The 12,801-nt window shown below is 49.9% G+C and overlaps 1 protein-coding gene and 2 pseudogenes across 1 annotated transcript in view; 1 reads left to right on the top strand and 2 right to left on the bottom strand.

Annotated features, from left to right (window-relative positions):
* The window catches only part of LOC136645974 (cytochrome P450 2J2-like), a 249,571-nt gene that overhangs the window by 50,134 nt on the left and 186,636 nt on the right, over positions 1 to 12,801 (top strand). The window lies entirely within an intron of this gene.
* On the bottom strand, positions 151 to 270 carry LOC136646489 (5S ribosomal RNA; annotated as a pseudogene).
* On the bottom strand, positions 8,192 to 8,311 carry LOC136646488 (5S ribosomal RNA; annotated as a pseudogene).

Genomic DNA, 12,801 nt, shown 5'->3' with positions numbered 1-12,801 from the left:
TCACTCAGGGGGCTGCAGGGACTGGGACACACTCACCAGTCCCTGCAGCAGCCGTCCCTGTGTATGGGGAGCGCCTGCAGGGTGCCTGAGGTCAGGGAAAGGGATAGTGGCTTTGGTTGGCAACCTTCAGTCTCAAAAGACTATGGTATAAGCCTACAGCACCAGGTATTCCCAGGAGGTCTCCCATCCAAGTACTAACCAGGCCTGACCCTGCTTAGCTTCCGAGATCAGACAAGATCAGGCATGTGCAGGGCGACAGTGAGTGGAGCCTCCGCAAAAGCAGAAGCGGAGCACAATCACCCCACTCTCCCTTTCCCTGACCTGGGGAGCCCTGCAGGCGCTTGCACAGAGCTGCCCTCACACAGGGAAGGCTGCTGCAGGGACTGGAGGGTGCACCCCAGTCCCTGCAGCCCCGTCAGAAGGGAAAGCGGAGCAATCGTGCTCTGCTTCCAGTTTTGCGGAGTGGGGCGCGATCACTCCGCTTTCACTTTTCCTGACCTGGGGAGCCCTGCCGAAGATTGTGCAGGGCTCCCTGCACCCCTGGGAGGCTACAGGAGGCTTGGGCAAGTGCACCCAAGCCCCTGCAGGCCCCCTGAGCGGTGCGATCCTGTGGATTGCGCCGCTGCCTTCCTCCTGTCTCCTGGCTGCCCCCACCCCTTAAGGGGGCAGAGGCCAGGACCCACAGGCTGGGGCGTTGTGACACCTCAGTTTGAATACCACTGGCCTAATGATTGATTTGTTTGCCTGCTGATCACCAAAGAGCTGAATCTGTGAAGGGCCTCTGGGAGTGATTGGCTGCACTGTTCTGATCTTTGGGAGGGCAAGGTAGGGTCAGTAGACAGGGCAGGGTAAATGAAGGGAGCCAATAAGAGAAGAGGAACATCCTAAGAATTGGAGAAGTGTTGGGTGTGGTGATCTACCATTGCCCCGCACCCACTGGTTCTTTTGCTGTACCTTTTGATAGAATAAAGATATTTCAATGCAGTTTTTTCATTGCATTCTGCATGAAATTACACATTGATTGATACATAACATGATGTTATTATTTTTACAAAATGTGATTTTGGTCACTAGTGGTGACCAGTGGCAGCACCAGGAGTTCTTGACAAAGAGGATTACGTCCCATATCTGGTTGTTGTCCTGTGATGAAATAGAATTCTTTTCACGGCAACTCCCAAGTCCTTGATAGGACTGGGCTACTGCAGTGGCATCACTGGGGTTCGCATCACCCGGTGCGGGAGGCCAGTGCGTCACCCCTATGCTGTAGGCAGGGCAACACCCCAGGTGGTGGGTGTGGTGATCTAGGCAGGGACTGAAAGAGGAGTGTGCTGAGGCCAGCACACAATGGTGGGCACCCAGGAGGGTAGCTGTAGCATTACTGACCTGGCAGATGCTGCATTCTGACCAAATCAGAGCAGGGTCAGGATGGGGCAAGAGAGGAGGAGGAGTGTGCCAACAATGCCGACAAGGACAGGCAGCACCAGGAGTTCTTGACAAAGAGGATTACGTCCCCTATCTGGTTGTTGTCCTGTGATGAAATTAAATCCTTTTCATGCTAACTCCCAAGTCCTAAATAGGTCTGGGCTACTAGAGTACAGGTTGAACCTACTAGTCATTCTTTCTTCCTTATTTTTATACCTCCCTTTCTCCAAGCACCTCATGCTTCTGTACATGGTTCCTTCCCTCTTACCCCTGTCAGGTAGATGAGGCTGAGAGAGAGTGACTGGCCCAAGGTCACCCAGGAAGCTTCATGGCTGAGTAGGGATTTGAACCCGGATCTTCCGGGTCTCCAACCAGAACCACCATATTACCTGGCTTTGCAAATACTGTGAGAAAATAATTAAATATATGTCTGTCTGTGCTGCAAAAGGACAGAGGGGAGGGTGCCTTCCCAGGAACTTCACGGTTACTGCACCCATGATGGAAGGGCCCCTGCACAAAACACTTGCAACACAGAAGTGGGAGTGTGACTGCACCCATGATCACTCAAAGCACCCTGGTTTTCTCTTTCATGGTCTCTGTGACCAGTGAAAAGTTATGTTAGGAGAACAGCCTCTGAAAAGTAGCACCAGTTCTATGTCAGATTACAGACATTAAAAAACCCGGAACACAATGCGTCAGATGTGGACCACCTCAAGCTCCTGGGCCATAGGTTGCCTACACCTGGCCTAGACAATGGTTCCTGCCCAGAAAACCATTCACATGGTTGCATTTTCCCCATTCACCTCCAGTGGATGCTGGAGGGACAATCAGCAATGGACAGATAAGCTTTGTTCAGGACTGTAATGAACACAGCCACATTCACATTGTTCTGCCAATTTCATGACAGTTCCTGGCTTCAGATCTTACTGCTGATCAGAGGCAGGAAATCAGGAAATATCCCCATGTTTAACCTAATTTCCTCACCTGTAACTGTAATAAATAAATAAATAAATAAAATAATAAAAATAAGGAAATCAGGAAATAGGTCAGGCCCTGGATCTTCCCACAGGCAAGGTCAGTGTGTGGACTTCTCCACTGGCAAGGAGGATGCCATGTGGCTATTGTTTTACCGGGACTAGACTCTCTGCACCAGGGAATCTCCTTGCTCCAATCCACATCTCAGCCAAGTTGCTGCTGTGGAGGTGCTGGTGGCAAAGGGAGGGGTGAAGATCCGCATCCCAGCCACCCTAACCAGTGACATCTTACACAGAAACAGGGTTCTCTAGTTGAGTGAAGGGTCCCCATTCAGCAGAGTTGGTAGCAACGGTTACAGAATTCCAGGAGAATTAGCAAGTCAGACTCCTCTGTCCTTCTCCCAACCCAGCAAGGCAGCTTCAGTTCCCAAACCAGCCCAGGAATGGGAAAGATGAGGTTAAAAGTAATCTGCATAATCAAAGGCTACCTGCAGTTGACCTTCTGCTACCTTTTCGAAGTCTTCCCGATTTCAAAGGCAAAAGGTGAATTTAAACTCTAGTTTGAAATGTGCCCAGTCAGTGCATCCAGTGTGGATGTCTTTAGTAACTGCTTAATCACAGCCACTTCCAAAGGTGTGGAGAAATTCCTTTACCCTGAAAAGGAACAGTAACTGCAGACTGATCAGCACACGGACACTTGACCAGGGCGCGGCCTGCCTGGCCCTGACTCCACTGCTGTGCGTGAGCAATAATTGCGCTGGGAGTGTCATCAGAGCTCATCCTCTTACAATCGTTGGTAAATGGCAGCTTATCTCATTTTCATATACTTGTGCCCAATGAAATTAACACCTTGCATGCATTAATATTAAATTAATTAATAACGTGGCCTGCCGCTTATGTGCATTAGTTTACTTGTGGGGGTGGAACAAGAACCCACATATGCAGAACTGATGTGAAAAGGAACTCCGTCTTGTAGCCCCATCCTACTAACTCTCAATGGGGGGCTCACTGCATCTTGCAGGGGTGTTTTGAGCAGCGAAGACCTCCTCACGGTAAGGGAATATTTGCTCCCTCGCCCGGGGTAAGATCTCACAGTCCAGTTGGATCGACTCAGACCTGCATCAGCTGTATAGCTGGTGCAAGTCCAAGAGGACCTGGGCCTGGGGATCAAAGCCGTGAAGGGGATAGCATAGCGGTGGTGCCACTGCCACAGATACTGCTCCACTCCCAGTCTTGATCCAGCCCTCCCCCGTTCTCCTCCTCATTCCTCCCCCTCCCTGCCCAGTTCTACCCAGCCCCTGCTTCCCTCCCACCCGACCACCCACCCGCCACACAGACTCGCTGGTGCTGGGGAGCATCGATGGGCTGCCGTTGCACTGCTGTGGCTGCTTTTGGCCCAGCTGCACAAAATATTCCTGATTCCTTCAGGTCAAGTGCTGAGGCTTTGGCATGTTCCGCTGATACAGAAGCCAAGTTTGAGCTTTGAGGAACTGCGTTCACCTCTTGCCACTGACACTGGAAGCATGAGAAGGACTCTCAGCAGCAGAAACACTCGACACATTATCCAGGACTTTTACGTAGTATGGAAAGTTCTCCTCGTGGCGGCATCGACTCTGGAAGTCTTCATTGCTGCAGGTTCACAGCTTGGATCCTCAGCATCAGTATCTTTCTCTCCATTGTGCATCAGCAATTTTTCCAAATTCTAGCAAGCCTGAAGTACATCTTCAGGAGATTTTTTGTTGCTGCTGTATATATAGAATAGGAAGCCAAATGGGGAATTGTATTGGAGCTGATAGAATCTCTCTTCAACAGAGAGCTTAATAGCATAGACAGCATAGTAGAAACCTTTTTGAATTTCAAGCTTGGACTTTGCAGTGCCTCTTCTGGGGCTACACACTCAAACTGGTTGTTCTCCTTTTCCTAATTTGTTCTGTCTCATAGTTTGGTTGTATGTCTGGCTCATTTGCAATCTCAGGTCCTGATCCTAACGGGCACACGCCGGTGCTCTGGCTCCACTTCTGTTGGTGGTTGTCATAAAAGTGCTGTAAAGCACTTTCCCACCAGCTGGAGACACCCAGCACTGGTGGAAGGCCATCGCCAGTTGATGCTGAGTCTCAGTGCCCGAAGGATGCTTTGGTGGACCACTGGGGGGTGAATGGTGAACCTAAAAGGTTCATGTCATCAAAGATCTCTATCAAAGCATCATAGATATTACCAGGATGCTATCTCTGTGCTTTCAATACATCGATCCAGATCACCAATCTTGTTCCATTGAGGCCCAACCCTTTCCAACTTTCCAGCAATTCAGCCTTGAGGATGCCTATGTGACAGCCCCCACTGCCCCAGGATGCAGCACACACCCCACTAACACAGTTGCATCAGTGCTGGAAAGTTGGATAGGATTGGGTCTCAATGGCTTAACAGTATTAGCCCTACGTACGAAGAAAACACAGGATGTGGGCTCACTTCCCTGCATTACAATCTCTGCGCATGAACTGGAGGTTGTCCATGACTTTGTGTACCTTGGCTCAATGATCTCCGACACTCTTTCTCTCAATAGTGAGCTAAACAAACGCATCGGTAAAGCAGCTACCACGTTTTCCAGACTCACAAAGAGAGTCTGGTCCAACAAGAAGCTGACAGAACATACCAAGATCCAGGTCTACAGAGCTTGCGTCCTGACTACACTTCTATACTGCAGCGAGTCATGGACTCTTCGCTCACAACAGGAGAGGAAACTGAACGCTTTGCACATGCGCTGCCTCCGACGCATCCTCGGCATCACCTGGCAGGACAAAGTTCCAAACAACACAGTCCTGGAAAAAGCTGGAATCCCTAGCATGTATGCACTGCTGAAACAGAGACGCCTGCGTTGGCTCGGTCATGTCATGAGAGTGGATGATGGCTGGATCCCAAAGGATCTCCTCTATGGAGAACTCATGCAGGGAAAGTGCCCTACAGGTAGACCACAGCTGCGATACAAAGACATCTGCAGGAGGGATCTGAAGGCCTTAGGAGTGGACCTCAACAGGTGGGAAACCCTGGCCTCTGAGCGGCCTGCTTGGAGGCAGGCTGTGCAGCATGGCCTTTCCCAGTTTTCCCAGCACTGTTTTCCCAGTGAAGCGACACTTGGCCAACAGACCGAGGCAAAGAGGCAAAGTAGGAAGGCGCATAGCCATGGAGTCAGACCAGGGACAGACTGCACTTGCTCCCAGTGTGGAAGGGATTGTCACTCCCGAATCGGCCTTTTCAGCCACACTAGACGCTGTCCCAGAACCACAATTCAGAGCGTGATACCATAGTCTTTCGAGACTGAAGGTTGCCAACAATGACGATGACATACACAAGTATAATACATACTAGAACAAACACATTCCTAGATTAGCCAATTATGATGTCAGATAAGATCTATTGTATACTTTATTATAAGTAGTGAACTATATAAGGAGTCAGTAAAAGAAAACAGGGAGTAGTAGCAATACCTCTGATGAAACGAGAAGCTGCTTCAGAAAGAGCATTCAGCCTGCCCAGCTGTGCAGATACAGGAAGACAGAGAGAGAGAGAGAGAGGAGCCATGGCAATCTGGTGGGAATTGGTATTGTTGATCATTCCGATTCCGTGGCTGATTCTGCACTTCCTGAAACAACTCTGGGAATCCAGACTGTACCCTCCGGGCCCTCCTAGACTTCCCTTCACTGGAAATCTGTGGTGGTTTGGGTTCAAGTTTTCTGCTGATACTTTGGCAAAGGTATGTCTCAGTTGAGTAAGAGAAAGAGGGGAGAGTCCTGGTAAAGCATAAGAACAGGTGGTTTCCCTGCCACTTACGTTCTGTGAGTGGTCATCTATGGGCACCATATGGTCTGAGTGCACATGAGAGAGGCAGCTTTGCTGAAGCCAGGCTGACCTAGGTCTGCTCAGGATTGGACCTGGGAATTCCATGTATGCTGAGTTCCATGGTTGAAGACAGGTGCAAGATAAAGGTAATAACTAAAAATGTGCATTCTGCACCTGAGCAGAGCACACTTTGGGCACATTCAAGTGCAGAATGTTCACCCCTTGTCTATTCAAGGGATCACTCTCTTTATGAAGAACTCTGATAAGCCTTCCAGAAGAAGCGGTGTCCCTTCACAGAAACATCAAAATGCAAATTCAAACATGGATCTGGTACTTTGCACTGAAGGGGAAGGTGGAGATCTGTGGACAAGGGAGCCAATGTCGGTTTTTTGTCACTGACAGATCATTAGCAAGTGAAGGTGAGACAACTGGGGCTCAGGGGCTCTGCAACAGTGCAGAGAACAAGTTTGGATGGGCTTCTAGGCTGCCCTCAAGTGCTTCTAAGTGACACGGCTGTTTGGTCAAAACCTGCGTTGACCTCTGCATCTCTCCCTGTTTAACTAGAGCCACCCAAGGGGCACAGAGAGGCCTGATCCAAAGGATTGCTAAAGCCGTTGTGATACTGCTTGTTTCCATAGTCAGTCCTGGATGCCATAGTTTTGCATGCAAAGCATGTGATCTACCACTGAGCGATGTCCAGCACTTCTTCTGGAGAAGAATACGGAGGTTTTAGCGATTCACTGCTTTGTGTTGGAGTGATTACAGATTTGAAAAAGTGGCTTCTTTGTTTTGGAGGCCATTCAAATCCAGGAGTGGACGAATTTAGGGTGCTTGTAGTGCCTTCTGCCACCACCAGCATCTCATTCTCTTAGCTGTGGAGTTCTACTTTGATCAGCCCAGCTTAGACCCTTTTCCTTCTGTTCTCCTCATTGCTACAGCTCTTGGGTTCTCTGTTTCCATGAAATTCAGAACTGGGGTTTGGTTCACTTCCAGCAGGATTGCTGAACAGTGCAGTCCCATTTTGAAGTGCTGGATGAAATGTTTTTGAGAAAGCTCCATGTGTGTTTGACCTTTGACAAAGGCCCTATCCCTGGGCAGGAAATAGGGATGTTGCCTTCTCAGGTTTGCCCTGACGCACATCATGCATGTTGTAAAATGTTCAACTTTTCCGGAAGCCAAGTTCTAATACGCATGTCAGGTGTATTTTCTCCCATGTGAATCTGCCTGGTTACAGAGGTGTTCTTGAGATGCCTTTTCCTGTCTGCCTGCTGAGGTGGGAAGCGGCAACCAGGGGACAGGAACAGGGTCTTCTCAGTTGTCGCGTTCGGAACTTGGAACGCTTTTCTGGCAGCCATGAGGTGATTTTGTCACTGCAAAACTGAAACAGTTTCGACTTAATGCAGGGACTGAAAGAGGAGTGTGCTGAGGCCAGCACACAATGGTGGGCACCCAGGAGGGTAGCTGTAGCATTATTGACCTGGCAGATGCTGCATTCTGGCCAAATCAGAGCAGGGTCAGGGTGGGGCAAGAGAGGAGGAGGGTGCCAACAATGCCGACAAGGACAGGCAGCACCAGGTGTTCTTGACAAAGTGCATTATGTCCCCTACCTAGTTGTTGTCCTGTGATGAAATTAAATCCTTTTCATGCTAACTCCCAAGTCCTAAATAGGTCTGGGCTACTAGAGTACAGGTTGAACCTACTAGTCTTCCTTCCTTCCTTAAAAATCCGCAGTTTCAAATCCGCAGTAAGTCTTTGCAGGGGTGGGGGAGGAAGCAGCAGGGGAAGGCAGCGATGCAATCCCCAGGATCGCATCACTCAGGGGGCTGCAGGGACTGGGACACACTCACCAGTCCCTGCAGCAGCCGTCCCTGTGTATGGGGAGCGCCTGCAGGGTGCCTGAGGTCAGGGAAAGGGATAGTGGCTTTGGTTGGCAACCTTCAGTCTCAAAAGACTATGGTATAAGCCTACAGCACCAGGTATTCCCAGGAGGTCTCCCATCCAAGTACTAACCAGGCCTGACCCTGCTTAGCTTCCGAGATCAGACAAGATCAGGCATGTGCAGGGCGACAGTGAGTGGAGCCTCCGCAAAAGCAGAAGCGGAGCACAATCACCCCACTCTCCCTTTCCCTGACCTGGGGAGCCCTGCAGGCGCTTGCACAGAGCTGCCCTCACACAGGGAAGGCTGCTGCAGGGACTGGAGGGTGCACCCCAGTCCCTGCAGCCCCGTCAGAAGGGAAAGCGGAGCAATCGTGCTCTGCTTCCAGTTTTGCGGAGTGGGGCGCGATCACTCCGCTTTCACTTTTCCTGACCTGGGGAGCCCTGCCGAAGGTGGTGCAGGGCTCCCCGCACCCCTGGGAGGCTACAGGAGGCTTGGGCAAGTGCACCCAAGCCCCTGCAGGCCCCCTGAGCGGTGCGATCCTGTGGATTGCGCCGCTGCCTTCCTCCTGTCTCCTGGCTGCCCCCACCCCTTAAGGGGGCAGAGGCCAGGACCCACAGGCTGGGGCGTTGTGACACCTCAGTTTGAATACCACTGGCCTAATGATTGATTTGTTTGCCTGCTGATCACCAAAGAGCTGAATCTGTGAAGGGCCTCTGGGAGTGATTGGCTGCACTGTTCTGATCTTTGGGAGGGCAAGGTAGGGTCAGTAGACAGGGCAGGGTAAATGAAGGGAGCCAATAAGAGAAGAGGAACATCCTAAGAATTGGAGAAGTGTTGGGTGTGGTGATCTACCATTGCCCCGCACCCACTGGTTCTTTTGCTGTACCTTTTGATAGAATAAAGATATTTCAATGCAGTTTTTTCATTGCATTCTGCATGAAATTACACATTGATTGATACATAACATGATGTTATTATTTTTACAAAATGTGATTTTGGTCACTAGTGGTGACCAGTGGCAGCACCAGGAGTTCTTGACAAAGAGGATTACGTCCCATATCTGGTTGTTGTCCTGTGATGAAATAGAATTCTTTTCACGGCAACTCCCAAGTCCTTGATAGGACTGGGCTACTGCAGTGGCATCACTGGGGTTCGCATCACCCGGTGCGGGAGGCCAGTGCGTCACCCCTATGCTGTAGGCAGGGCAACACCCCAGGTGGTGGGTGTGGTGATCTAGGCAGGGACTGAAAGAGGAGTGTGCTGAGGCCAGCACACAATGGTGGGCACCCAGGAGGGTAGCTGTAGCATTACTGACCTGGCAGATGCTGCATTCTGACCAAATCAGAGCAGGGTCAGGATGGGGCAAGAGAGGAGGAGGAGTGTGCCAACAATGCCGACAAGGACAGGCAGCACCAGGAGTTCTTGACAAAGAGGATTACGTCCCCTATCTGGTTGTTGTCCTGTGATGAAATTAAATCCTTTTCATGCTAACTCCCAAGTCCTAAATAGGTCTGGGCTACTAGAGTACAGGTTGAACCTACTAGTCATTCTTTCTTCCTTATTTTTATACCTCCCTTTCTCCAAGCACCTCATGCTTCTGTACATGGTTCCTTCCCTCTTACCCCTGTCAGGTAGATGAGGCTGAGAGAGAGTGACTGGCCCAAGGTTACCCAGGAAGCTTCATGGCTGAGTAGGGATTTGAACCCGGATCTTCCGGGTCTCCAACCAGAACCACCATATTACCTGGCTTTGCAAATACTGTGAGAAAATAATTAAATATATGTCTGTCTGTGCTGCAAAAGGACAGAGGGGAGGGTGCCTTCCCAGGAACTTCACGGTTACTGCACCCATGATGGAAGGGCCCCTGCACAAAACACTTGCAACACAGAAGTGGGAGTGTGACTGCACCCATGATCACTCAAAGCACCCTGGTTTTCTCTTTCATGGTCTCTGTGACCAGTGAAAAGTTATGTTAGGAGAACAGCCTCTGAAAAGTAGCACCAGTTCTATGTCAGATTACAGACATTAAAAAACCCGGAACACAATGCGTCAGATGTGGACCACCTCAAGCTCCTGGGCCATAGGTTGCCTACACCTGGCCTAGACAATGGTTCCTGCCCAGAAAACCATTCACATGGTTGCATTTTCCCCATTCACCTCCAGTGGATGCTGGAGGGACAATCAGCAATGGACAGATAAGCTTTGTTCAGGACTGTAATGAACACAGCCACATTCACATTGTTCTGCCAATTTCATGACAGTTCCTGGCTTCAGATCTTACTGCTGATCAGAGGCAGGAAATCAGGAAATATCCCCATGTTTAACCTAATTTCCTCACCTGTAACTGTAATAAATAAATAAATAAATAAAATAATAAAAATAAGGAAATCAGGAAATAGGTCAGGCCCTGGATCTTCCCACAGGCAAGGTCAGTGTGTGGACTTCTCCACTGGCAAGGAGGATGCCATGTGGCTATTGTTTTACCGGGACTAGACTCTCTGCACCAGGGAATCTCCTTGCTCCAATCCACATCTCAGCCAAGTTGCTGCTGTGGAGGTGCTGGTGGCAAAGGGAGGGGTGAAGATCCGCATCCCAGCCACCCTAACCAGTGACATCTTACACAGAAACAGGGTTCTCTAGTTGAGTGAAGGGTCCCCATTCAGCAGAGTTGGTAGCAACGGTTACAGAATTCCAGGAGAATTAGCAAGTCAGACTCCTCTGTCCTTCTCCCAACCCAGCAAGGCAGCTTCAGTTCCCAAACCAGCCCAGGAATGGGAATGATGAGGTTAAAAGTAATCTGCATAATCAAAGGCTACCTGCAGTTGACCTTCTGCTACCTTTGCGAAGTCTTCCCGATTTCAAAGGCAAAAGGTGAATTTAAACTCTAGTTTGAAATGTGCCCAGTCAGTGCATCCAGTGTGGATGTCTTTAGTAACTGCTTAATCACAGCCACTTCCAAAGGTGTGGAGAAATTCCTTTACCCTGAAAAGGAACAGTAACTGCAGACTGATCAGCACACGGACACTTGACCAGGGCGCGGCCTGCCTGGCCCTGACTCCACTGCTGTGCGTGAGCAATAATTGCGCTGGGAGTGTCATCAGAGCTCATCCTCTTACAATCGTTGGTAAATGGCAGCTTATCTCATTTTCATATACTTGTGCCCAATGAAATTAACACCTTGCATGCATTAATATTAAATTAATTAATAACGTGGCCTGCCGCTTATGTGCATTAGTTTACTTGTGGGGGTGGAACAAGAACCCACATATGCAGAACTGATGTGAAAAGGAACTCCGTCTTGTAGCCCCATCCTACTAACTCTCAATGGGGGGCTCACTGCATCTTGCAGGGGTGTTTTGAGCAGCGAAGACCTCCTCACGGTAAGGGAATATTTGCTCCCTCGCCCGGGGTAAGATCTCACAGTCCAGTTGGATCGACTCAGACCTGCATCAGCTGTATAGCTGGTGCAAGTCCAAGAGGACCTGGGCCTGGGGATCAAAGCCGTGAAGGGGATAGCATAGCGGTGGTGCCACTGCCACAGATACTGCTCCACTCCCAGTCTTGATCCAGCCCTCCCCCGTTCTCCTCCTCATTCCTCCCCCTCCCTGCCCAGTTCTACCCACCCCCTGCTTCCCTCCCACCCGACCACCCACCCGCCACACAGACTCGCTGGTGCTGGGGAGCATCGATGGGCTGCCGTTGCACTGCTGTGGCTGCTTTTGGCCCAGCTGCACAAAATATTCCTGATTCCTTCAGGTCAAGTGCTGAGGCTTTGGCATGTTCCGCTGATACAGAAGCCAAGTTTGAGCTTTGAGGAACTGCGTTCACCTCTTGCCACTGACACTGGAAGCATGAGAAGGACTCTCAGCAGCAGAAACACTCGGCACATTATCCAGGACTTTTACGTAGTATGGAAAGTTCTCCTCGTGGCGGCATCGACTCTGGAAGTCTTCATTGCTGCAGGTTCACAGCTTGGATCCTCAGCATCAGTATCTTTCTCTCCATTGTGCATCAGCAATTTTTCCAAATTCTAGCAAGCCTGAAGTACATCTTCAGGAGATTTTTTGTTGCTGCTGTATATATAGAATAGGAAGCCAAATGGGGAATTGTATTGGAGCTGATAGAATCTCTCTTCAACAGAGAGCTTAATAGCATAGACAGCATAGTAGAAACCTTTTTGAATTTCAAGCTTGGACTTTGCAGTGCCTCTTCTGGGGCTACACACTCAAACTGGTTGTTCTCCTTTTCCTAATTTGTTCTGTCTCATAGTTTGGTTGTATGTCTGGCTCATTTGCAATCTCAGGTCCTGATCCTAACGGGCACACGCCGGTGCTCTGGCTCCACTTCTGTTGGTGGTTGTCATAAAAGTGCTGTAAAGCACTTTCCCACCAGCTGGAGACACCCAGCACTGGTGGAAGGCCATCGCCAGTTGATGCTGAGTCTCAGTGCCCGAAGGATGCTTTGGTGGACCACTGGGGGGTGAATGGTGAACCTAAAAGGTTCATGTCATCAAAGATCTCTATCAAAGCATCATAGATATTACCAGGATGCTATCTCTGTGCTTTCAATACATCGATCCAGATCACCAATCTTGTTCCATTGAGGCCCAACCCTTTCCAACTTTCCAGCAATTCAGCCTTGAGGATGCCTATGTGACAGCCCCCACTGCCCCAGGATGCAGCACACACCCCA

This window comes from Tiliqua scincoides, chromosome 3, assembly GCF_035046505.1.
Source record: "Tiliqua scincoides isolate rTilSci1 chromosome 3, rTilSci1.hap2, whole genome shotgun sequence".
Classification (NCBI taxonomy): domain Eukaryota; kingdom Metazoa; phylum Chordata; class Lepidosauria; order Squamata; family Scincidae; genus Tiliqua; species Tiliqua scincoides.
The sequence above is the reverse complement of the archived record's forward strand: the minus strand, read 5'-3'. Positions and strand labels throughout refer to the sequence as shown.